This window comes from Hemicordylus capensis, chromosome 4 (assembly GCF_027244095.1).
Source record: "Hemicordylus capensis ecotype Gifberg chromosome 4, rHemCap1.1.pri, whole genome shotgun sequence".
Classification (NCBI taxonomy): Eukaryota; Metazoa; Chordata; class Lepidosauria; order Squamata; family Cordylidae; genus Hemicordylus; species Hemicordylus capensis.
In genome coordinates, this window is record NC_069660.1 from 82,799,887 (window position 1) to 82,817,715 (window position 17,829).

General features: G+C 44.7%; 1 protein-coding gene across 3 annotated transcripts in view; it reads left to right on the plus strand.

Moving 5' to 3' along the window:
- The first annotated feature begins 16,621 nt into the window (after positions 1-16,621).
- Positions 16,622-17,829, plus strand: part of KDM4A (lysine demethylase 4A) — a 34,711-nt gene continuing 33,503 nt past the window's right edge. For 2 of the 3 annotated variants that reach the window (XR_008305994.1, XM_053244756.1), the window contains exon 1: positions 16,622-16,877. The gene's annotated coding sequence lies outside the window, so the exon portion shown is untranslated. The remainder of the gene's footprint in view (positions 16,878-17,829) is intronic. The other variant, XM_053244754.1, reaches the window with a different exon arrangement.

Here is a 17,829-nt window from a genome sequence, read left to right on the forward strand (position 1 = left end):
TGGGAGTTGACAGCATTTTATTTTTTGATTTAGTTTGTGCAGCCTCCACAACTATAGAGTTTAGAGATGGGTGCTTATGTAAAAAGGGGAAATCCTCTTGGTGAACTCTATACAAATTCTCAATTTTCCTGGAAACTGGAGGCACAGAGGATGGCTTCTCCCAGAAACCTTTTGTAATGTCCGTAAGAGCCTGGTTCATAGGAAGTGCCATGGAGTGTGCAGACTTATTGTCCAGAATGTCAAAGAAAGGGTTAGCAGAGGGTTTAGCAACTTCCTTAGGTTGGATGCCCAAGGCGTGGGCCATAGTGGCCATATAGGAAGATAAAATCTTTAAGTGAGAGCTAGGAGATGAGGAGTCCCCGTCCTTGTCATGTTTCCAACGTTTAGGTATGGGAGCAGCTGGGCGTGCAGATGACCTTGAAGATTCCGAATCAGAATCAGAGGAAGAGTCGGATGATTCCAGAAAAATTTCAGGAGGGATTGGTCCAAGCGGTGCCAAAAGAGGCGGGTCAGCTGTAGCAGGCTGAGCTGGTATTGTATGCTGACCAGATTTCCCCTGAGTTTGGAGACCAGGAGAGGTAGTAACAGTACATACCGCCTGATGTGGCTCCCTGGCAGGGGTGGAAGCATCCCCAGGAGTAGAGTGAACAGGTCTACAGTGTTCGCGGTCTCCTGTGCTGCGGGAGGGACGGTAATTGCGATCGTGTGGAGGGGATCGCTGCCTACTCCAAGAGGAGACCTCTCTCCTATGGAAGCAGGATGAACGTGATCTAGACCGATAGTGCCTGTGAGGTGGATAAGACAGTTCATAACAGGAGCACCCACTGCAGATGCACTTATAGCCCGTGTGGTAGTGTGGATATGTGTAAGGCTTCCGGCTGCAAGGTCGTTGGCAATAAAGCTCCCCTGAACTGTCTCCTGACAGCTCAGATTCATAAGGAGAGTAATAGGTGGCAGACCCATATGGGGAAGCTGAGGACCTTGCACCGTCTGCATGGCAGAAATGTTGATATCTAGGGTCACCTGAAAAGCGATCTGACTCAAAGGAGGACTCTTCAAATTGTGCAGTTGCCTTGGTGCCACTTGGAAGAAACTGGGACACAGGCTGAGTGATACTGCTCCGAAGTTGCTTGACTGGTCTCTCCCGAGGCACGGGGCTAAGAGCCTTTTGTGTAGAAGGACCCGATTGTTGCCGCCCAGATCGCTGACTCTCGGCACCGTGCCGCTTCTTTGCTTTCTTTTTCGCTACGGTGCCGTGGAGCTCCATGTGCTGGGAGCTGTTGACAGGGTCTTGGGCATGCGCAGTTCATGCTTCTCCCCGATTGCAGATGCTTTCTGCCGAAGCCCCTTTTGGCTTCGGTGCCGAGGAATCCCTTGATCTTTCCTTCTTCCTCTTGTGTTTTTTATGTCCGGCTGCCACTATGGGAGGCTCTGAGGAAGTGGTTTGCCTAGTGGAACTCAAATCCCGTGCCAGTGAAGAGGCCATAACACCTGCTCCTTTGAGGTAACTTGGAGCCCAATGGAGGTGAGAGGTAGGGAGGAGGCAGAGGGAGTCCCCGTGGGCGTCCCAGGCCCTCCAAGCAGTTATAGTAATACCGCCGATGGTCCGTTCGCCTCCTCAGAAGGCAAAATTGGAGCAGTGTCTGATCGCTCCATTACTCCACCCGACAGGGCGCTCTCCCAAAGAAATATGCGCAGCCTAGATGCTCTGTCATGTTTCACTCTCTTTGAGAGTCTCTGACAATGCTGACAAGAGTCGGGGAGGTGGGTCTCACCCAAACAGAAAAGGCACTTGGAATGACCGTCCGCTGAGCGGAAAGGTGCTCAACAGTCAGGGCAGCGTTTAAAAGTAGATTTACCGGCCATAAAATGAAAAGGAGAGGTAGGAACCTCCTCTGATAAGGTGAGGGCATTCACAGCCCTTCTTCCACTCGCTGCTTCTTCTTCTTCATCACTTATTTTTTGTTTTTTTACTATACACGAATGAAGAAATTATAACACAAAACACGAAAGCGATGAAATAAACGACAGGAGAGATGAAGGAGAATAAAACGAAAATGAAAAATATCCTAAAGAACAACTTTACAGGCGTCCAGAGATGTTACTTCTCCAGCAAATGTTACTTCTCCAGCAACAACTGAAAAAGAACTGAGGAGAAGGGGGTGGGGTCATGTGACCAAGGGTAGGTGCCTAGCTACCCAGCTAGTCAATCAAAGAAAACGATCAGCTTGATAGATGTTCCGGACTATTCTTCCCACATGCGTGAAGCCCATCTGTATGATGGACAGAGACCACTTAGAAGAAGTGCATTTTAACCCATTATATTCGTTCTTTCTGTGGGCAGCACCAGGAGGAGCCCACTAGGAATCAGATTGGCTGGAGCAGCTTGGGTAGCAGCTGCTCCAGCCAGTAAGACCAAAACAAGACATTACAGGCAGGGGAGGAGGGGCTGGAAGAACCTTCCTGTTCTGAAGGTTTCCCTGGCTGCTGGTAAGTCTGATCCTTTATTAACTTGTTTTTGTTTGGGGGGCACTGCCCCTCCTGCCCTTACTGATCAGCCATCATTGATTCATGCCTATGTTTTTTTCTATTCCTACATTACTAGTGCAGTATGGGAAGAAGCAGCCACAATGGGGAAACAACTATGCTGCACCCTATTTAAGAACATGCCCTAAGCAAGATGTAGTATTCAATTTGAGAACAGGCTCTCTAGTCTTGTGCTGTAGATAGGATTGCCAGGTCACAACCAAATGATCTTGTCTCTTAAGAGACCCACAGATGTAACTTCTTCTGCCCTGCTTTCCCCACCATGCCTTGCCATCCCTCCCACCGCATCTGCTGGGCACTTTCCAGATTACACTCTGTTGTTCAGCAGCAAAATGCTTCAGCTTAGCAGGATCGTTTTGAAAATGTAAATATCTTGTGAGACCCTCCTACAACAGGAAAATACAGCTATTTATTTGCAACACACATCCAACGTTGTAGGACTAAAGCGGAAGGATAAAATTCGAAAGAAGGCATTGGAAATGTGAACAGCACCTTGCTGTCAGTGCAGGGACTGCAATGTCTAAACACAGGCAGTACGGTAGCACACTTAACAGACACACAGTGACACGGTTGTAGCCTGTAATCTGGAAAGCACCCTGCAGAGCACAAAGTCCTGCTTGCTTCAGCAGCAGGGAGAGGAGAGACAAGAGGAAGAGAGGGAAGAGAAAATCCAGCTGCATTCTCCTTTGTGACTGCAGGACTGTTGCAGACAGGAGAGTGCTCTGGCTTATAGCTTTGGAATAGCATTCCCAGTGAGATTCAGCTGGCTTCATCACTTTGTTCTTTTAGATGCCAGGTAAAGACTTTTTTGTTCACCCAGACCCAGGCCTTTTAAATTTTGCTTTTCAGATTTGATCTTTTAAACTAATTTTAAAATGCATTTTTAAGCTGCTTTGTACTGTATTTTGTATTTTCTTTTCTTTTTTTCTGTTATTATTAATGAGTGATGTATTTTTATTGTATGTTTTAATCCTCTGTTGTAAGCCACCCAGAGAACAATTTGTTATGGGGCGGCTAACAAATAAAGTTTATTAATTATTATAATATTATTATTATAGTTTGATCCAGATGATCCCAGATGGTGTCAAGCCAGAGAATCTCAGTCTCCTAAATGTCATGAACTTGTTACAACTGTTTTATGCGACACACACAGGTTAGCCAGAAGTCTGCCTTTGTGCATAAGCAAGGTGCCTTTCCCTTACCCCTTACTTACTGTATTTCTAAATTCTGTATTAGCACACAGCAGATAAGGAGTGGAGTTTGCAAATATTATTGCACCATGGCACTTTTCTTTCAACAAGTCAGAAGACTGTTTATAAGAGTATCTAAGGTTTCTTTGCCATGACATCCCATGCAATGGAAGTGTATGAGTCTCTATGAAAAATGGCACAACCCAGCTCATTCTAACTTCATTTCAAATCTATGCATGCCTGAGTTGCATATATACTCTCTTTCTATTCGATCATTTTACCAATCTTACCCTAAATTAAAGACAAAGGAAAATGACATCATATAATTCATTCCATGAATATAAGATAATTCTTGAATAAATTGTATGTTTTCTATTATTCACGGCCCTCTGAAACGTCATCCTTTCTCTCTTTTTCAGTATATAACGCTTCCCAGTGTGCTTTAGCTGAGCTTATGCAGCCTCTTCTTCAGTCCCAGTTTTCCTCAGACAATTATTATCTATAATGTTTTCAGGTTTTACTCTTCAGATTTTTTAGCTTCCCACCCCCTTCTCCATTCTCTTAATGACTTCTGCATTTTATCTGCAGCTTGCCGTGTGCATTCATATCTAATGCAATTGGTGTCTTAGAACTCTCTCTAGCAGGCATCTCTTAAGACACTTTGAAGGGAAATTACATCTATAAAGCATGATCCTTAGGGACTTTAAAGGACTATTTCTCTTCCATTCAATTGAATAGAAATAGTCATGAGCAAGTAGAAACAGCAGTTTTCTTCCTAAAACAATTCAGCATTCTACTTGTGAAGAGGCAGGAAGAGAGAAACAAAAATAGATGTTCCCACAAATTTAAATTGCCCAATCACTACAAGAGTAGTGATAAAAATCCCAAGCAACTATTGTTTGTGAAAGTTAACATTAACTTTGTATCTACGTTTGTACCTGCCAGAATAGACAACAAATATCTCATGGTTCACAAGTAACCTTATTATTATTATTATTATTATTATTATTATTATTTTATTTACACAGACAGGTGTTATTGACTGGTTTGTTTTATCCAGATATCGAGTCCTTCCCAAGGACCTAGGATGGCTGAATTTTATTGTCAATGTTGTTGCTGTTATAGATATCATCGCAGAATATAGGCTGTTCCCAGTAAAGCTGCTTTTTGTAATTGGCTGATGGTGATTTCTGTGGCCCCTATGGTGTTGAGGTACTCTTCAAGGTCTTTTGGAACTGCACCCAGGGCGCCAATTACCACTGGGATTATTTTGGTCTTTTTCTGCCACAGCCTTTCAATTTCAATTTGTAGATCTTTGTATTTGGTGATTTTTTTCTATTTCTTTTTCTTCTATTCTGCTATCCCCTGGTATTGCTATGTTGATTATTTTGACTTGTTTTTCTTTCTTCTCAACTACACTTATATCTGGTGTATTGTGTGGCAGATGTTTGTCTGTTTGTAGTCGGAAGTCCCGTAATATTTTTGCATCTTCATTTTCTTCAACTTTTTCAATTTGATGGTCCCACCAATGTTTGGCTACAGGTAGCTTGTATTTTTTGCAGATGTTCCAGTGTATCATCCCTGCTACCTTGTCATGCCTTTGTTTGTAGTCAGTCTGTGTGATCTTTTTACAACAGCTGATTAGGTGGTCCACTGTTTCATCTGCTTCTTTACAAAGGCGGCACTTGCTGTTTGTGGTGGATTTTTCAACTTTTGCTCTTATTGCATTTGTTCTTAGTGCCTGTTCTTGTGCAGCCAGTATTAAACCCTCTGTTTCTTTCTTCAAGTTGCCATTCTTAAGCCATTGCCAGGTCTTGGTGATGTCTGATGATGATGATGATGATGATGACGATGATGATTTCGATTTCTATACCACCCTTCCCAAAATGGCTCAGGGTGCTTTACACAGAGAAATAATATATAAATAAGATGGTTCCCTGTCCCCAAAGGGCTCACAAGCTAAAAAGAATCATAAGATAGACACCAGCAACAGTCACTAGAGGTACTGTGCTGGGGTGGATAGGGCCAGTTACTCTACCCCTGCTAAATAAAGAGAATCACCACATTAAAAGGTGCCTCTTTGCCAAGTTAGCAGGGGTAACCTTCACAATACTTTCACACAGCCATACGGGCTCTAGTCACAATTCTAAGCACCCCAACCTTAAATTTGGGGGGTATGTTGGAGGAGGAACCTATCACTTTTTTGATAGTTGCAGTGATAAGGCAGAAAAATGTAATGGAAATAAATACTAAAGGTTCAGAAACATTAAACAAAACTGAAAGAGAAAATCAGAAGGTCATGCAGAGCAGCCTGAACCTGCAGGGATGGTGTCAGGAAAGCTAAGACTCAGAGTGAGCCGGAGCATTTCCAGACAGGGGTTTTAGCTCACTTCTCCTCTGGAATGGAGGGTGTGCATTCACATATTGGCCAGATTTACCACAAATTCCCTGCGAGCTATCGGGAAGCATTCCAGGCACAATTTAGGTTTTTCATTGCATGTTAGAAGGAGAAGCCAGGAAACTACAGGTCAGCTTGATGCTGATACATGCCAAGACCCTAGAACAGATTATTAAGCAGTTGGTCTGTAAGCACTTAGATAAGAATATGGTGGCTACCGGGAGCCAGCATTGGTTTATCAAGAACAAGTTATGCCAGACCAACAATATTTGATAGAGTTACTGGTTTAGTAAATTAGAAAAATTGTGTTCATATTGTATCAGAATTTCAGCAAAATATTAGACATCAGGAAGGATATCATGGGAGACAAGATGTTAGCATATGGACTAGATGATACTACTGTTAAGTGGATTCATAGCTGGTTGAACAATTTTACCCAGTTTATTTATTTATTTATTCATTCATTCATTCAATTTCCGTAACGCCCTTCCAGACATGGCTCAGGGCAGTTTACATTAAAAAACAAAACAATTAAAATCAATTCAGTTAAAAACAAACTATAAAACACCATAAAACAATCAACAGTTAAAAATTCAAAACAGTTTAAAACCCCAGAAAATCAGGTTACAAGAAGTTAAAAACAATTACAATTTTAAAACCCTGGAAGGCCAGGCCAAACAATTCAAATTACGGATTTCTGCAGGGAGTGCATTCCACAGCTCAGGAGCAGCTACAGAGAAGGCCCACCTCTGAGTCGCAACCAGGCGTACCAGTGGTAATTGGAGACGGAACTTTTCAGATGACCTTAATGTGCGGAGGGGATTGTGCAGATCATTAATGAGTGCTCATTAAGGGTTCCACATCATCCTGGAGGGAAATATTGAGTGGAATTCCACAGGGCTCTATCCTGGGCCCTTAAACATTTTCATAAATGACTGGGAGAAGGGAGTAGAGGGGATGCTTATTAAATATGCAGACAAAATGAAGCTGGGGTTTTGGGAAGAGATGTCAATGACCTTAAAAGACAAAATCAAGATTCAAACTATTCTGGGGAGGCTCCAACAGTAGGCCAAAACCAACAAGATGAGAGATAAGATGCTGCATTAAGTAAGGAAAATCAAATGTACAACTGTAGGATGAAGGAGACCTGGCTTGGCAGCAGTACATCCCTTATGCACCTCTATCTTATACACCGGCTTACCTTCAGGTACCTCTTTCTTCTTTTAGCCTCCCTGTGTTTGGACTGCTTGTCCCTGAGCTTTCCTGTATCCCTGGACCACGCCCCACTGAGCTTTTCAGTCCTTGGTCTCTCTGCTTTGCCCACGTAACTCTTCCTGCGAAGAAACTTTATTTCATCTGGCAAAGTTAAGAGTGATGTGTAGCCATAGCTGAACATTTCTCTCAGTCAATAGAAATGTTCACAAACATCAAGACATCAGCTCAGCACCACCTCATTATGTAAAAAACACTTGACAAAATTACCGGATTTAATTATGGACATGCAGGACAGGGTGTGTGCGTGCTGTGTTATGGCATTCATTCATGTGGGATTTAAATGCTAGAAAATGTTGCCTCTTTTGTAATCTGCTGCTACAAAGGAAGGCTTCACCCAGTTTCAGAGTCCACAGCAGATGGAGATGGCTTCAGAGTTTACAACAGACTTTTCAGAATCTCCAGTTCCCTATTCAGCTGGCCAATACTTCTGTGGCCAAAGCTTCCAAGGTCACCAGTAGAGTGGTCTTCCATTCTCCTCCAGTTCTAGAGTGGCTGCACCCACTGACACCATCTTCAATTCAAACCTGATTCATGTGAGACTTCCTGCCTAAACTCTCATAATATCACAGATCTTAATATTTTTTTTCTACAGACACTTGTTTCTGTATATAGACAAGTTGCTGATTCCTGACCAATAGGAGCCAGTGACTTCATTGCCACTGTGATAATGATTGCCACAAAATTCTATATTCTGTTACAAGATAGACTGTCCACAATAAAAACTGGATTAAAGAAAGCTAACTAACTCTGTTTAACCAAAATGAAAGCTACTTACTCCAGCAGTTTTCATGAAATAATAATTAAAAAAAGAGATCCAGTCCCATGCAGATCAGGCCTAAGGTACAAACATACCTGAAGTATCAGCAAATTTCCATTTAGTTGGTTTAAAATATGTATTGCTCAGATTGGTGTATTCTTTTAAGCAAGAAAAAGTGATTACAAAATTAAATGGCAATCCATTCAACTGTTCACCATAGGATACAAATCTAAGGAGAATATGTGTGTGTCTTCTACATTGTCACTTAAAGAAATATTTTCATTTATAAAGTTCCCTAAAGGCACAGGGTTTCTTGAGCTCATTCTGGCCATGGTTGTCTCTAAAAGCAGGAACAATTTTGGTCCCTTCAAACAACTGTCTACTGCTGCCCTCTTGCTGGGTTTTAATAAGTAATCTCCAGCTAGGAGCAGCCATGGTAACAGTAAATGTGTCACCAGCTTTACATGCTTCCATTGGTGGTGATTCTAGACCATTTATCATCATAAAAAATGGCTCATGTCATCATGAATGATATTAAAAGTTGCTCCAGGACTTTAGTAATGAAACAACGTGGCTGCCAAACCTATGGAGAAGCTAGGCACACACAGCATTTCCCTTTTAGCTAGTCGTCACTCATCTGCTTGCTCTCTCAAAGTAACGAAGGTTTTTCAGACCACGTCTCTGGAAGTCTTTGGAGACCAGTCAGCAATATGTTCTTGCCTTGTCTTTATTCCTTCTATGTTCAAAATACGCAGTGGCCACTGTCTAGAGCAGGCCTGCCCAGCGTAAGGCCCAGGGGTTGGATCTGGTCCATGGCGACTTGATGGGCCCAGGGGTGACCCAAAGTTTTGTGGTTCCTAGCACAGCAGGGAAGAAACCTGTCTAGAGAGCAGGAAGCTGTTGATTCAAATCCCCTCTGGTGTGTTTCCCAGAATATGGGAAACTTCTCTATCAGGCAGCAGCGATACAGTAAGGTGCCCAAAGGCATCATCTCATACTGTGCAGGAGAAGGCAATGGTAAACCACTCCTGTATTCTACCAAGAAAACCACATGGCTCTGTTGTTGCCAGGAGTCGACATCGACTCAACAGCACCACGTTTCCATTCCAAGGTGAGGTACAAAATGCTGCCTTGCCCCATGGCCCTGGTGGAGGTCAGCTCCCTTTCAAAATAAACCTTTGCAAGCTTTGAAAGTGCACAAAGGGCAGGAAGGAGGAAAGGTTGCTAGCAACTTCCTCTTCTCTCCTCACGCTGCAAGTATCTAATAATTCCTTTAATTAATGTTTAATGAGTAACTAATATTTGCTTTCACTTATACTTAATTAATTTTAATCTAATCATTAATGTGCTGAACATTTACCTCAAGCCACACACACCAAATCATGATTGGATCCAGCCCATGGGGGTATTTGTTATTTATTTAATTAATGTATATGCCGAACTCTAGGCAGCTCACAATCGTAAATACAATAAAGACAATAAAATAAACTATTAAAACAACAATGATTTAAACAATTTAAAACATTCAAAGATTACTAAAAGCCAGGCTAAAAGAATGTGTCTTAAGGGCTCTTTTAAAGGCTGATATACATATTGGAGGCTGAACATCTTCAGGGAGCACATTCTACAGCCCTGGCGTGACTACAAAGAAGGCCCGCTTACGAGTTGCCGCCAGTTGAGTTGCCGACATCTGGAGACAGACCTCTCTCGATGACTTTAATGCACTTTGGGGGTCATGCAGAAGAAGGCAGTCTCCTAGGTAACTCGGTCCTAAGCCATTTAGGGATGTGCACGGAACTCCGAACCAGTTCAAAGGCGGCAGGGGTGCCGCTTTAAGAGTGGGGGAGGGTTACCTCTACCTTACCCCTCCAGTTTCCCCCCACCGGCATCTTTTGTTTAGAAAGCTGATCCAAAATGCAACGGCTAGATTGATCTCCAGGGTTTCTCGGAGTTACCATATTATATCTCTTTTAAAACAATTGCATTGGCTGCCAATAGGTTTCTAGGCAAAATACTGGTAATTAGGGATGTGCACAGAACCACAGTGGAGCGATTCGAAGGCAGCGGGGGTGCTGTTTTATGAACAGGGAGGGTGCATTTACTCCTCCCACCACTTCCCCCCCCCCAATGACGTCCCTTGCTTAGAAAGCAGATTGGGGCAGCAGCATACCTCCCTGCTGCCCCGTTGGCCAGATATGGCCAGAAGTCCCCGATGCGCATCAGGGACTTCCAGCCATATCCAGCCAACGGTGGCAACGGGACAGCAGGAAGGTACACTGCCGCCCCGATCAGCTTTCTAAGCAAAGGACACCAGTGGGGGGGAACATGGCGGGAGGGGTAAATGCACCCTCCCCGCTCTTAAAACAGCACCCTCACCGCATTCTAACCACCCCACCGTGGTTCTGTGCACATCCCTAATTACCAGCATTTTGTATTTTGCCTGGAAACCTATTGGCAGCCAATGCAATTGTTTTAAAAGAGACATAATATGGTATCTCCAAGAAACCCTGGAGACCAATCTAGCTGCTGCATTTTGGACCAACTGAAGTTTCCCCAACTACATACAAAGGCAGTCCCACATAGAGCCCATTGCAATAGTCAAGCCTAAAGGTTACCAGAGAATGCACCACAGTTCTGAGATCATTATCTTCAAGGAACAGATGCAGCTTTCATATCAACCAAAGTTGATAGAAAATGCTCTTGGCCATAGCCTCAGCCTGATACACCAGAGTGAGGTCTGGGTCCAGAAGCACTCCCAAGCTACGTACCTGTTTCTTCAGGAGGAGTGCAACACCATGCAGAACATGATGCTCTATTACGTTCCTCCAAGTATGACCCTTTACCCTACCTCCAACTTGCTTGGATTCAGTTTCAATTGATTATCCCTCACCCAATCCATTACAGTCTGTAGGCAGGCATTTAGCAGGGTTATGCCATTTCCTGATGATGATGTCATGGAGAAAGATTTGGATGTCATCAGCATATTGATAACACCCTGCTCCAAATCTTTTGATGATCTCACCCAGCAGTTTCATGTAGATGATAAAAGCACTGGAGATAGGATGGAGCCTAAAGGACACCATACACTACCTCTCATTTCAGAGAGCAACTATCTCCTAGCGACACCATCTGGAATCTACCTGAGATATAGGAATGGAACCAGTGCAAAACAGTATCACCTATTCCCAAATTCTTCAAACGATCCAGAAGGATACCATGGTCAATAGTACTGAAAGCTGCAAAAGTCCAAAAGAACTAACAGAGTCACACTCCCTCTGTCCATTCCTTGGTAGAGATCATCCATTAGGCTGACCAAGGCTGTCTCCACCTCATAGCCTGCTCTAAAGCCAGTCTGAAATGGATCTAGATAAACAGTATCTTCACAACTTCATTACCTTGACTACCCAAGGGAGATTGGAGATGGGCCTATGATAGCCAGTGATGGGCTATCCATCAGTGAGGGCTCTAGGGCAGGCTTCTTAAGTAAAGGTCTCACAATTGCCTCCTTCAAACATAGAGGCATCTTGCCCTCCCTCAGTGAGGCATTTATGATGTAAACTAGGCCCTCTCTAACAACCTCCCTGCTATATGTTATAAGCCATGTTGGGCATGCATCCCAAGGACAAGTGGTAGGCTGAACACCTCCAAGAAGTTTGTCCACATCCTCAGGAGTCACAAATTGAAACTGACCCATTCTAATTGAACCAGACTTACCAGAGGAGTTTCTAGATACCTCATGCATTTGACCTCGCCATAAATGTAGAGTCCAAGTCAGCTTGAATGTGAGAAATTTTATCCACAAAAAAGTTGAGTTGTGCATCCCTGGTCTAGAGCCTTAGGAATTCTTTTTAAAAAGACTGACATTTCTGATGAAAGGCAAAGAGGTTTTCCTCATATGTTCTCTAGAGCTGAACTGGAAAGGTTGAATACAATCATCCTAATCACAAAATAGCTTGACACACATTGTTACTGAGATTTGGCCTAGGCTTCCTTGTCAAATCCTTTGGAACTGGAACATATTGTTATTCGTATGTGATTTATAGTCCAAACTATCCCAAAATGACTCAGGATGGATAATAATTCTAAATAAGTATATTTTTATGTTATGAGCAGAAGGGAGGGGGGCTCTTTCCAACAAACATACCATAAGGTCATTCACACATCCATTCGTGCCAGAGTTGGGCACAGCCGGAAGGCAGAACACTACCTACCTCCCGCCACATGAACCTCACTGCTCTCAGGCTCCTCTAAGCTGCACCCACACATGACTAGTGCATGAGCGATCCCAGAGTAGTGGTGGGGCAGGAGGAAAGGAAGCTGCATCTTCCCATATCCCACAATGTACCGCTCAAGGAGCATGTTGCATTGGGGGATTTCCTACTACCAGGCCACTCTTTCCCCTGGCTCTATGGAAGCTCAGCTGCTGGCAGCCCGCACAACCAGGCATTGAGGTAGGAGGTGTGGGCTCTTTCTCCTTCCTCACTTTTAGCCTGAGTTTAAAACCCAAGCTACCTGGTGGAGGAGTGCTGGGATCGGGAACAATCCTGGTGGTTCTTATTAGGGATGTGCATGGAACCGCTTAAAAGAACTGGCGGTTCCACGGGTTCAACAGCGGGAGGTGACTAACCTTAAGAGCGGGGAAGGGTGCACTTACCCCTCCCACCACTTTCCCCCTGCCGGCGTCCGTTTAAATCCAAGCCCATCAGGGCAGCAGCATACCTCCCTGCCACTCTATTGCCTGGATATGACCGGAAGTGTCGAGCATGACGTGTGTGCGCCTGGGCCGGCAGGTGCATCCAAGACTTCTGGTCATATCCAGACAACAGGGCGGCAGGAAGGTACGCTGCTGCCCCGATGAACTTGTATTAAAATGGACACTGGCGGGGGGAAAGCGGCGGGAGGGGTAAGTACACCCTCCCCCGCTCTTAAAGCAGCACTCCTGCTACCTTTGAGCCTCCCTGCTGTGGTTCCATGCACATCCCTAGTTCTTATGACCAGTCCTACCTGGGCTATAGCTCCCCTACTCAGGTAGGGCTGGTCATGAGGAAGACCTCATTATGTTACTAGTATTTGTTATTTATTTAACATATTCCTATACCACCCAAAACTTGCATCTCAGTATGCACATCAGATAAAGTAGGCAACAGCCAGTCAGTATCTTAAGTCCAAGGCAGACCCTAGACAGACTCCTTGAACAAAGCCTATTAAGTCAACATAATTGCATCAGAGCACTTTATTACAAGTTGCAGCTCTAAGGACATTGGAATTCCCTTATTTCATAACACTCTGATCTCTTAGCACTATACTGAACAGTTAACCACTTTCACAAAAGTACTTCTTAATTTTGATCTGGAAACTGTGTTTGGGGTAGATCCAAATTTGGCATCCATTTCTGTTTTCAACATTTATTAGGCCAACCCAACAAGCTATGTGATGTGGCATTGTGATGTTATCACAACATGCCATCCCCAGACGTGTTGGTTTTAGAAACATAACATCCAAACAGAAGCTGCTTGTGGTGGCAAAGATCAAGGAGATAATCCAATGTAATTAGAAAGCAAGTCCCACTGAACTCAGTATGATATAATTTTGAGTAAATATGGTTAGAATAAGGCTCCAGATTTTACTGCCTTGTCTCACCAGAGGTCTGGGCCTGACTTACTCAGTGATTGACAGATTAAATCTTGCAAACCAGGAGGTTTCTTGTGATGTTACCATACAAGTGTGTACACGTGTATCTATGCTCTTAGGATAAACTGGAGCAATTAGCTCAAAAAATAAATTTGCAAGTAGGCATAAAAGACTGCAATCTGGACACAGGCAAATACCTACAATAGGGTACAGGTAGCCCTCGTTATTCATGGAGATTCCATTTTTGCCTATAGGTGCAAATACAAAAACCACAAACAACAAAACCTTACACCTATGGGAATCTAGGGGTTAGGTTCCTAAACAAACAAACAAAAAGGAGCTAAAAGAGCAGGGGGGGGGCAGAAATAAGAGAAGAAAAGCACAGTACCTTATTCTCCAGGTCTCCTGCAATGCCCCCCAAGCCCTGAAAACAGTCAATTTGGGGGCAAATATTCATCAATTTTTAAAAAGTTTTTTAAAAGAGCCACAAAATGGCTCTCTGCTGTAAAATGGCAGCCATAAATCACATTGGAAGTAATTTCTAGGTTATTTCTGGCCAATCACAGGCGAATTTTGCCTATTTTTCTACCCATGGATAAAGAGACTGAGTCTCGAGGACCCAACTGTGTATATGCGAAATTCCTATCCATCAGTCCACATATAATCCAGAGCAGCAGCAGACTCATATTGGTACAGGAAATAGGCCTCTGCTTGGATCAAGCTGCAGTGTTGTGTAGAGACAGATGTGAAAGCTGCTTGGCCAAAGAGGACACACTCCCCACTACTGAATCATGTGCAGTCTTGATTAAGCCTGACAAAACAAAAAAATAGCTAAGAGCATGTGAAGCTGGAGAATCTTTAAATTGTACAAACACCCCAGAATTCAGTCAAAATTAGGTCCCAAGTCAGTTATGTAGATTTGGCATAATACAACTCTTTCGTTCTGTGTTTCTTCTGAACAGCCACTGCCGCACTCATACCGTCCTCAAGTCCAATCCCCTTTGTCCATCTTGAAACCTAAGGTTTTCCTGCCTTTGGGATTCTGCAGAGGACATAAAAAGTCCTGTGTCCCTCAGACATGCATGGTAGCTAAGCTACCGTAGCTTTTCCTGAAGGTTCCTGGAAAACATCTTTGCTGATGCTCAAGCTGCTCACTACTGCCCAAGAAACCCTCCTGGCCGAGTACCCACTGTGGACTTGCATCGTCCCCTCTCCTAAAGCTGAATCAATCTAGGGGTCAGCAGTGTGGAACTCTCATAGTATCTTAATCCTCTGTTGCTTTTGAATTTGTTGCGATTTGTTGCGATGTGTACAGTCCTATACACATTTACCTGGCAGCAAGCCCCATTGAACATGGTGGGGCTTATTTCCAAGTAAACATGAGAAGAATTATGTTGTTTGGGGGAAAATTTAGATAAGTTGGTAGAAACACATTACAAAAGTTAAAACAGTAAACAAGCAGCAAGATAGGCAACCTATTAACCGCCTTGGGATTGTTTTAATGAAAGGTGGTATACAAATTTAATAAATAAATATTCAATATTAGACTTGGACTACAAGACACCTCTGCCAGAGACAAGAAAAGATACTCCTGTGTGTGTGTTTTAATTATTATTTGCTTACATATCATTTATTCACCCATTCTAGGTGTACCTGAGGGGAATGGAGAAAAGGGAGGGATGGGAAAGGAGAGCAACAGAAGGAAACTAAACCTGAGGGGTGGGGGGCTAAATCTGTTACTTTCAAACAAAAACAAAATAGAAGCTCAAAACCAGCAAATAAAATAAACAAACAAAAGCAATACCTGATACCAGTAAAGAAATTCTAAATATCATGTCCATGAGAACAAGACAGACTTTGTCTAGTACCTAAAAAGGAGCAGTCAAAGTGGCAGAAGAACATGCCCAGGCCAGGGAGAGAGCAGAATTCCAGAGTTCATGGGCCACCACAGAAGGTCCACTTTCCTGTAGCCACCCCTGCCTAACCACAGAGACACAGCATTACTGTGTGGTCACAACCCCCGCTGCGATAAAGTAACTTCGATTTGCCACCTCGGCAGTTCACACTGAACCTATCGTTTAGGACAGGCATCCCCAAACTGCGGCCCTCCAGATGTTGCTGAACTACAACTTCCAGCATACTCAGCCACAAAAAATTGTGTCTAGGGATGCTGGGAGTTGTAGTTCTGCAACATCTGGAGGGCCGCAGTTTGGGGATCCCTGGTTTAGGGCTTTTAGCCTTAGTCCTGGCAAGTGGTAGTCTTAATATGCATACGTTTTGATGTATTTACAGATAAATGAACAACAATAACTTTCCCCTGCTGTGGGGAAGAGAGAGGAATCCACAGCATCATTCTTGCTTTCTGTGCTACGATAAACTGTGGGGGGAAATCAGATGCAAGCATGGTAACAGGGGAGTGTTCTCCCTTTATCGTTACGCGCCCCTCAGGGGCTCACCCAGTAGCAGGAAAAGGAAAACGCGTAAGGGAAGAACCTCATCCTCCACACCTTCAGTTCCTCGCCTCGCCGACACAAAGTCTGCTTAGCAACAAGACAGCTTTCTTCAATTACCGGCTCTCACGTGGTTAGTCAGATCCCTGCCCTTCTTTCTTCCGACTATAATTGAACTACTGTATACTACAGTTACGAGGCACTTGTGATGGGGGAAGCTGTAGAAAAAGCAGAGTAAGAAACAAGCAAGAAAACAAAAACGCTGCGGTCTCTTTAACGGCGACAGCGTAGAAACACACACTCTTCGTTCAGGCAAAGAGTGTCGTAAGCTCGTCGCGCGCGCCGCCGTAAATCGTGCCGGGACTACTTTCGCGGCGGGGTGTGTTAATTAGGTCCGCCGTCACGGCGGCGGCGACGACGCTTACGAAACGAAGGGGCTGTGAGTGATTGGCATTGCCCCGTAGCCTATGAGGCGGCACAACCGAGATAGGCGCGAGCAAGGATTGGGCCGTGGCCGGGAAATGCCACCAACGTGATGCGGAGGGCGGGACGCAGGACGGTGCTGGCTCCAAGCTAATACTCGATCTTGGGCCTTGGCAAGAGCGGAGGCGGCGCCTGCACGGAGGCAGGTAAGTTAGCACCGGGAGGATGGTGGGGCTCGGCGGCGGTGATGGAGGGGAGCTGGCCACGGAGTGGCGAAAACGGACGCGGGGAGAGAAGGGCTGATCCGGGCGGCGCCCTCCGGGCGGCCCGGAACGGAGCATCCGCTTTGGGAAGGGGAGCGTTCACCGGCTGTGCCAATGTGGAAATCGGGCTGGGGTGGGGGCCGGGGCGCGGGCGGGCCGCTCTCCCCCAGTGGAGTCAGTTGATGGAAAGGCATAAGCGCCCCCCGCCGCCGCCAATTGCTGCCAAGGCCTCCTTCACTCCACACAAAAAAGATGCGGCCTCGCCCGCTCTCTCCCCGCCCCCCACGCACACCCACTCAGCACCTGCGGTGCGTGCAGATCCTGACAGGGACCCCGGCACGTAGTCTTGAGGCCGCAGAGCCAGACCCTCCTACCGAGTGAGGGATGCTGCTTGGCAGTGACCGGTAGTAAGTGCGCCTCTGCCCGCCCCCCTGGAGGTGGACTTCTTCTGTCTGTACACAAGCAAACAGGCCTGCACGTGCCCTGTCACTGAAGCATCTGTCTCTGGACTCAACGGAGTCTGAACGGCCTTCTGGGTTTGACACCTGTCCCTTGCCCGAGCGTAAAGTAGCTCTGGGTTAGAAATTGGACTTCAAGCCCAACACTGATGTAACCCAGATTCAATTTTTTTAAAAAAATAAAAATAAAATCTTTTCTCTCCAAAATGCATGTAATTGGAGGGCACCTATAGTTTGCAATTATACTGGAAGCTCTCTGATGATGGCTGCAAAAGAGAAAAAGAATGTTTTCTCTTTCATTTTTGTAGCCATCACCAGATAGTTCCCAGTATGTATGTGTGAGGGTGATGGGATCTTTAGTAACCAGGACAGCTGGCTGTACACCTTGGTACTTGTGGTTTACCAATGTCTGTTTACAATGTGGCAATTAATGTTCT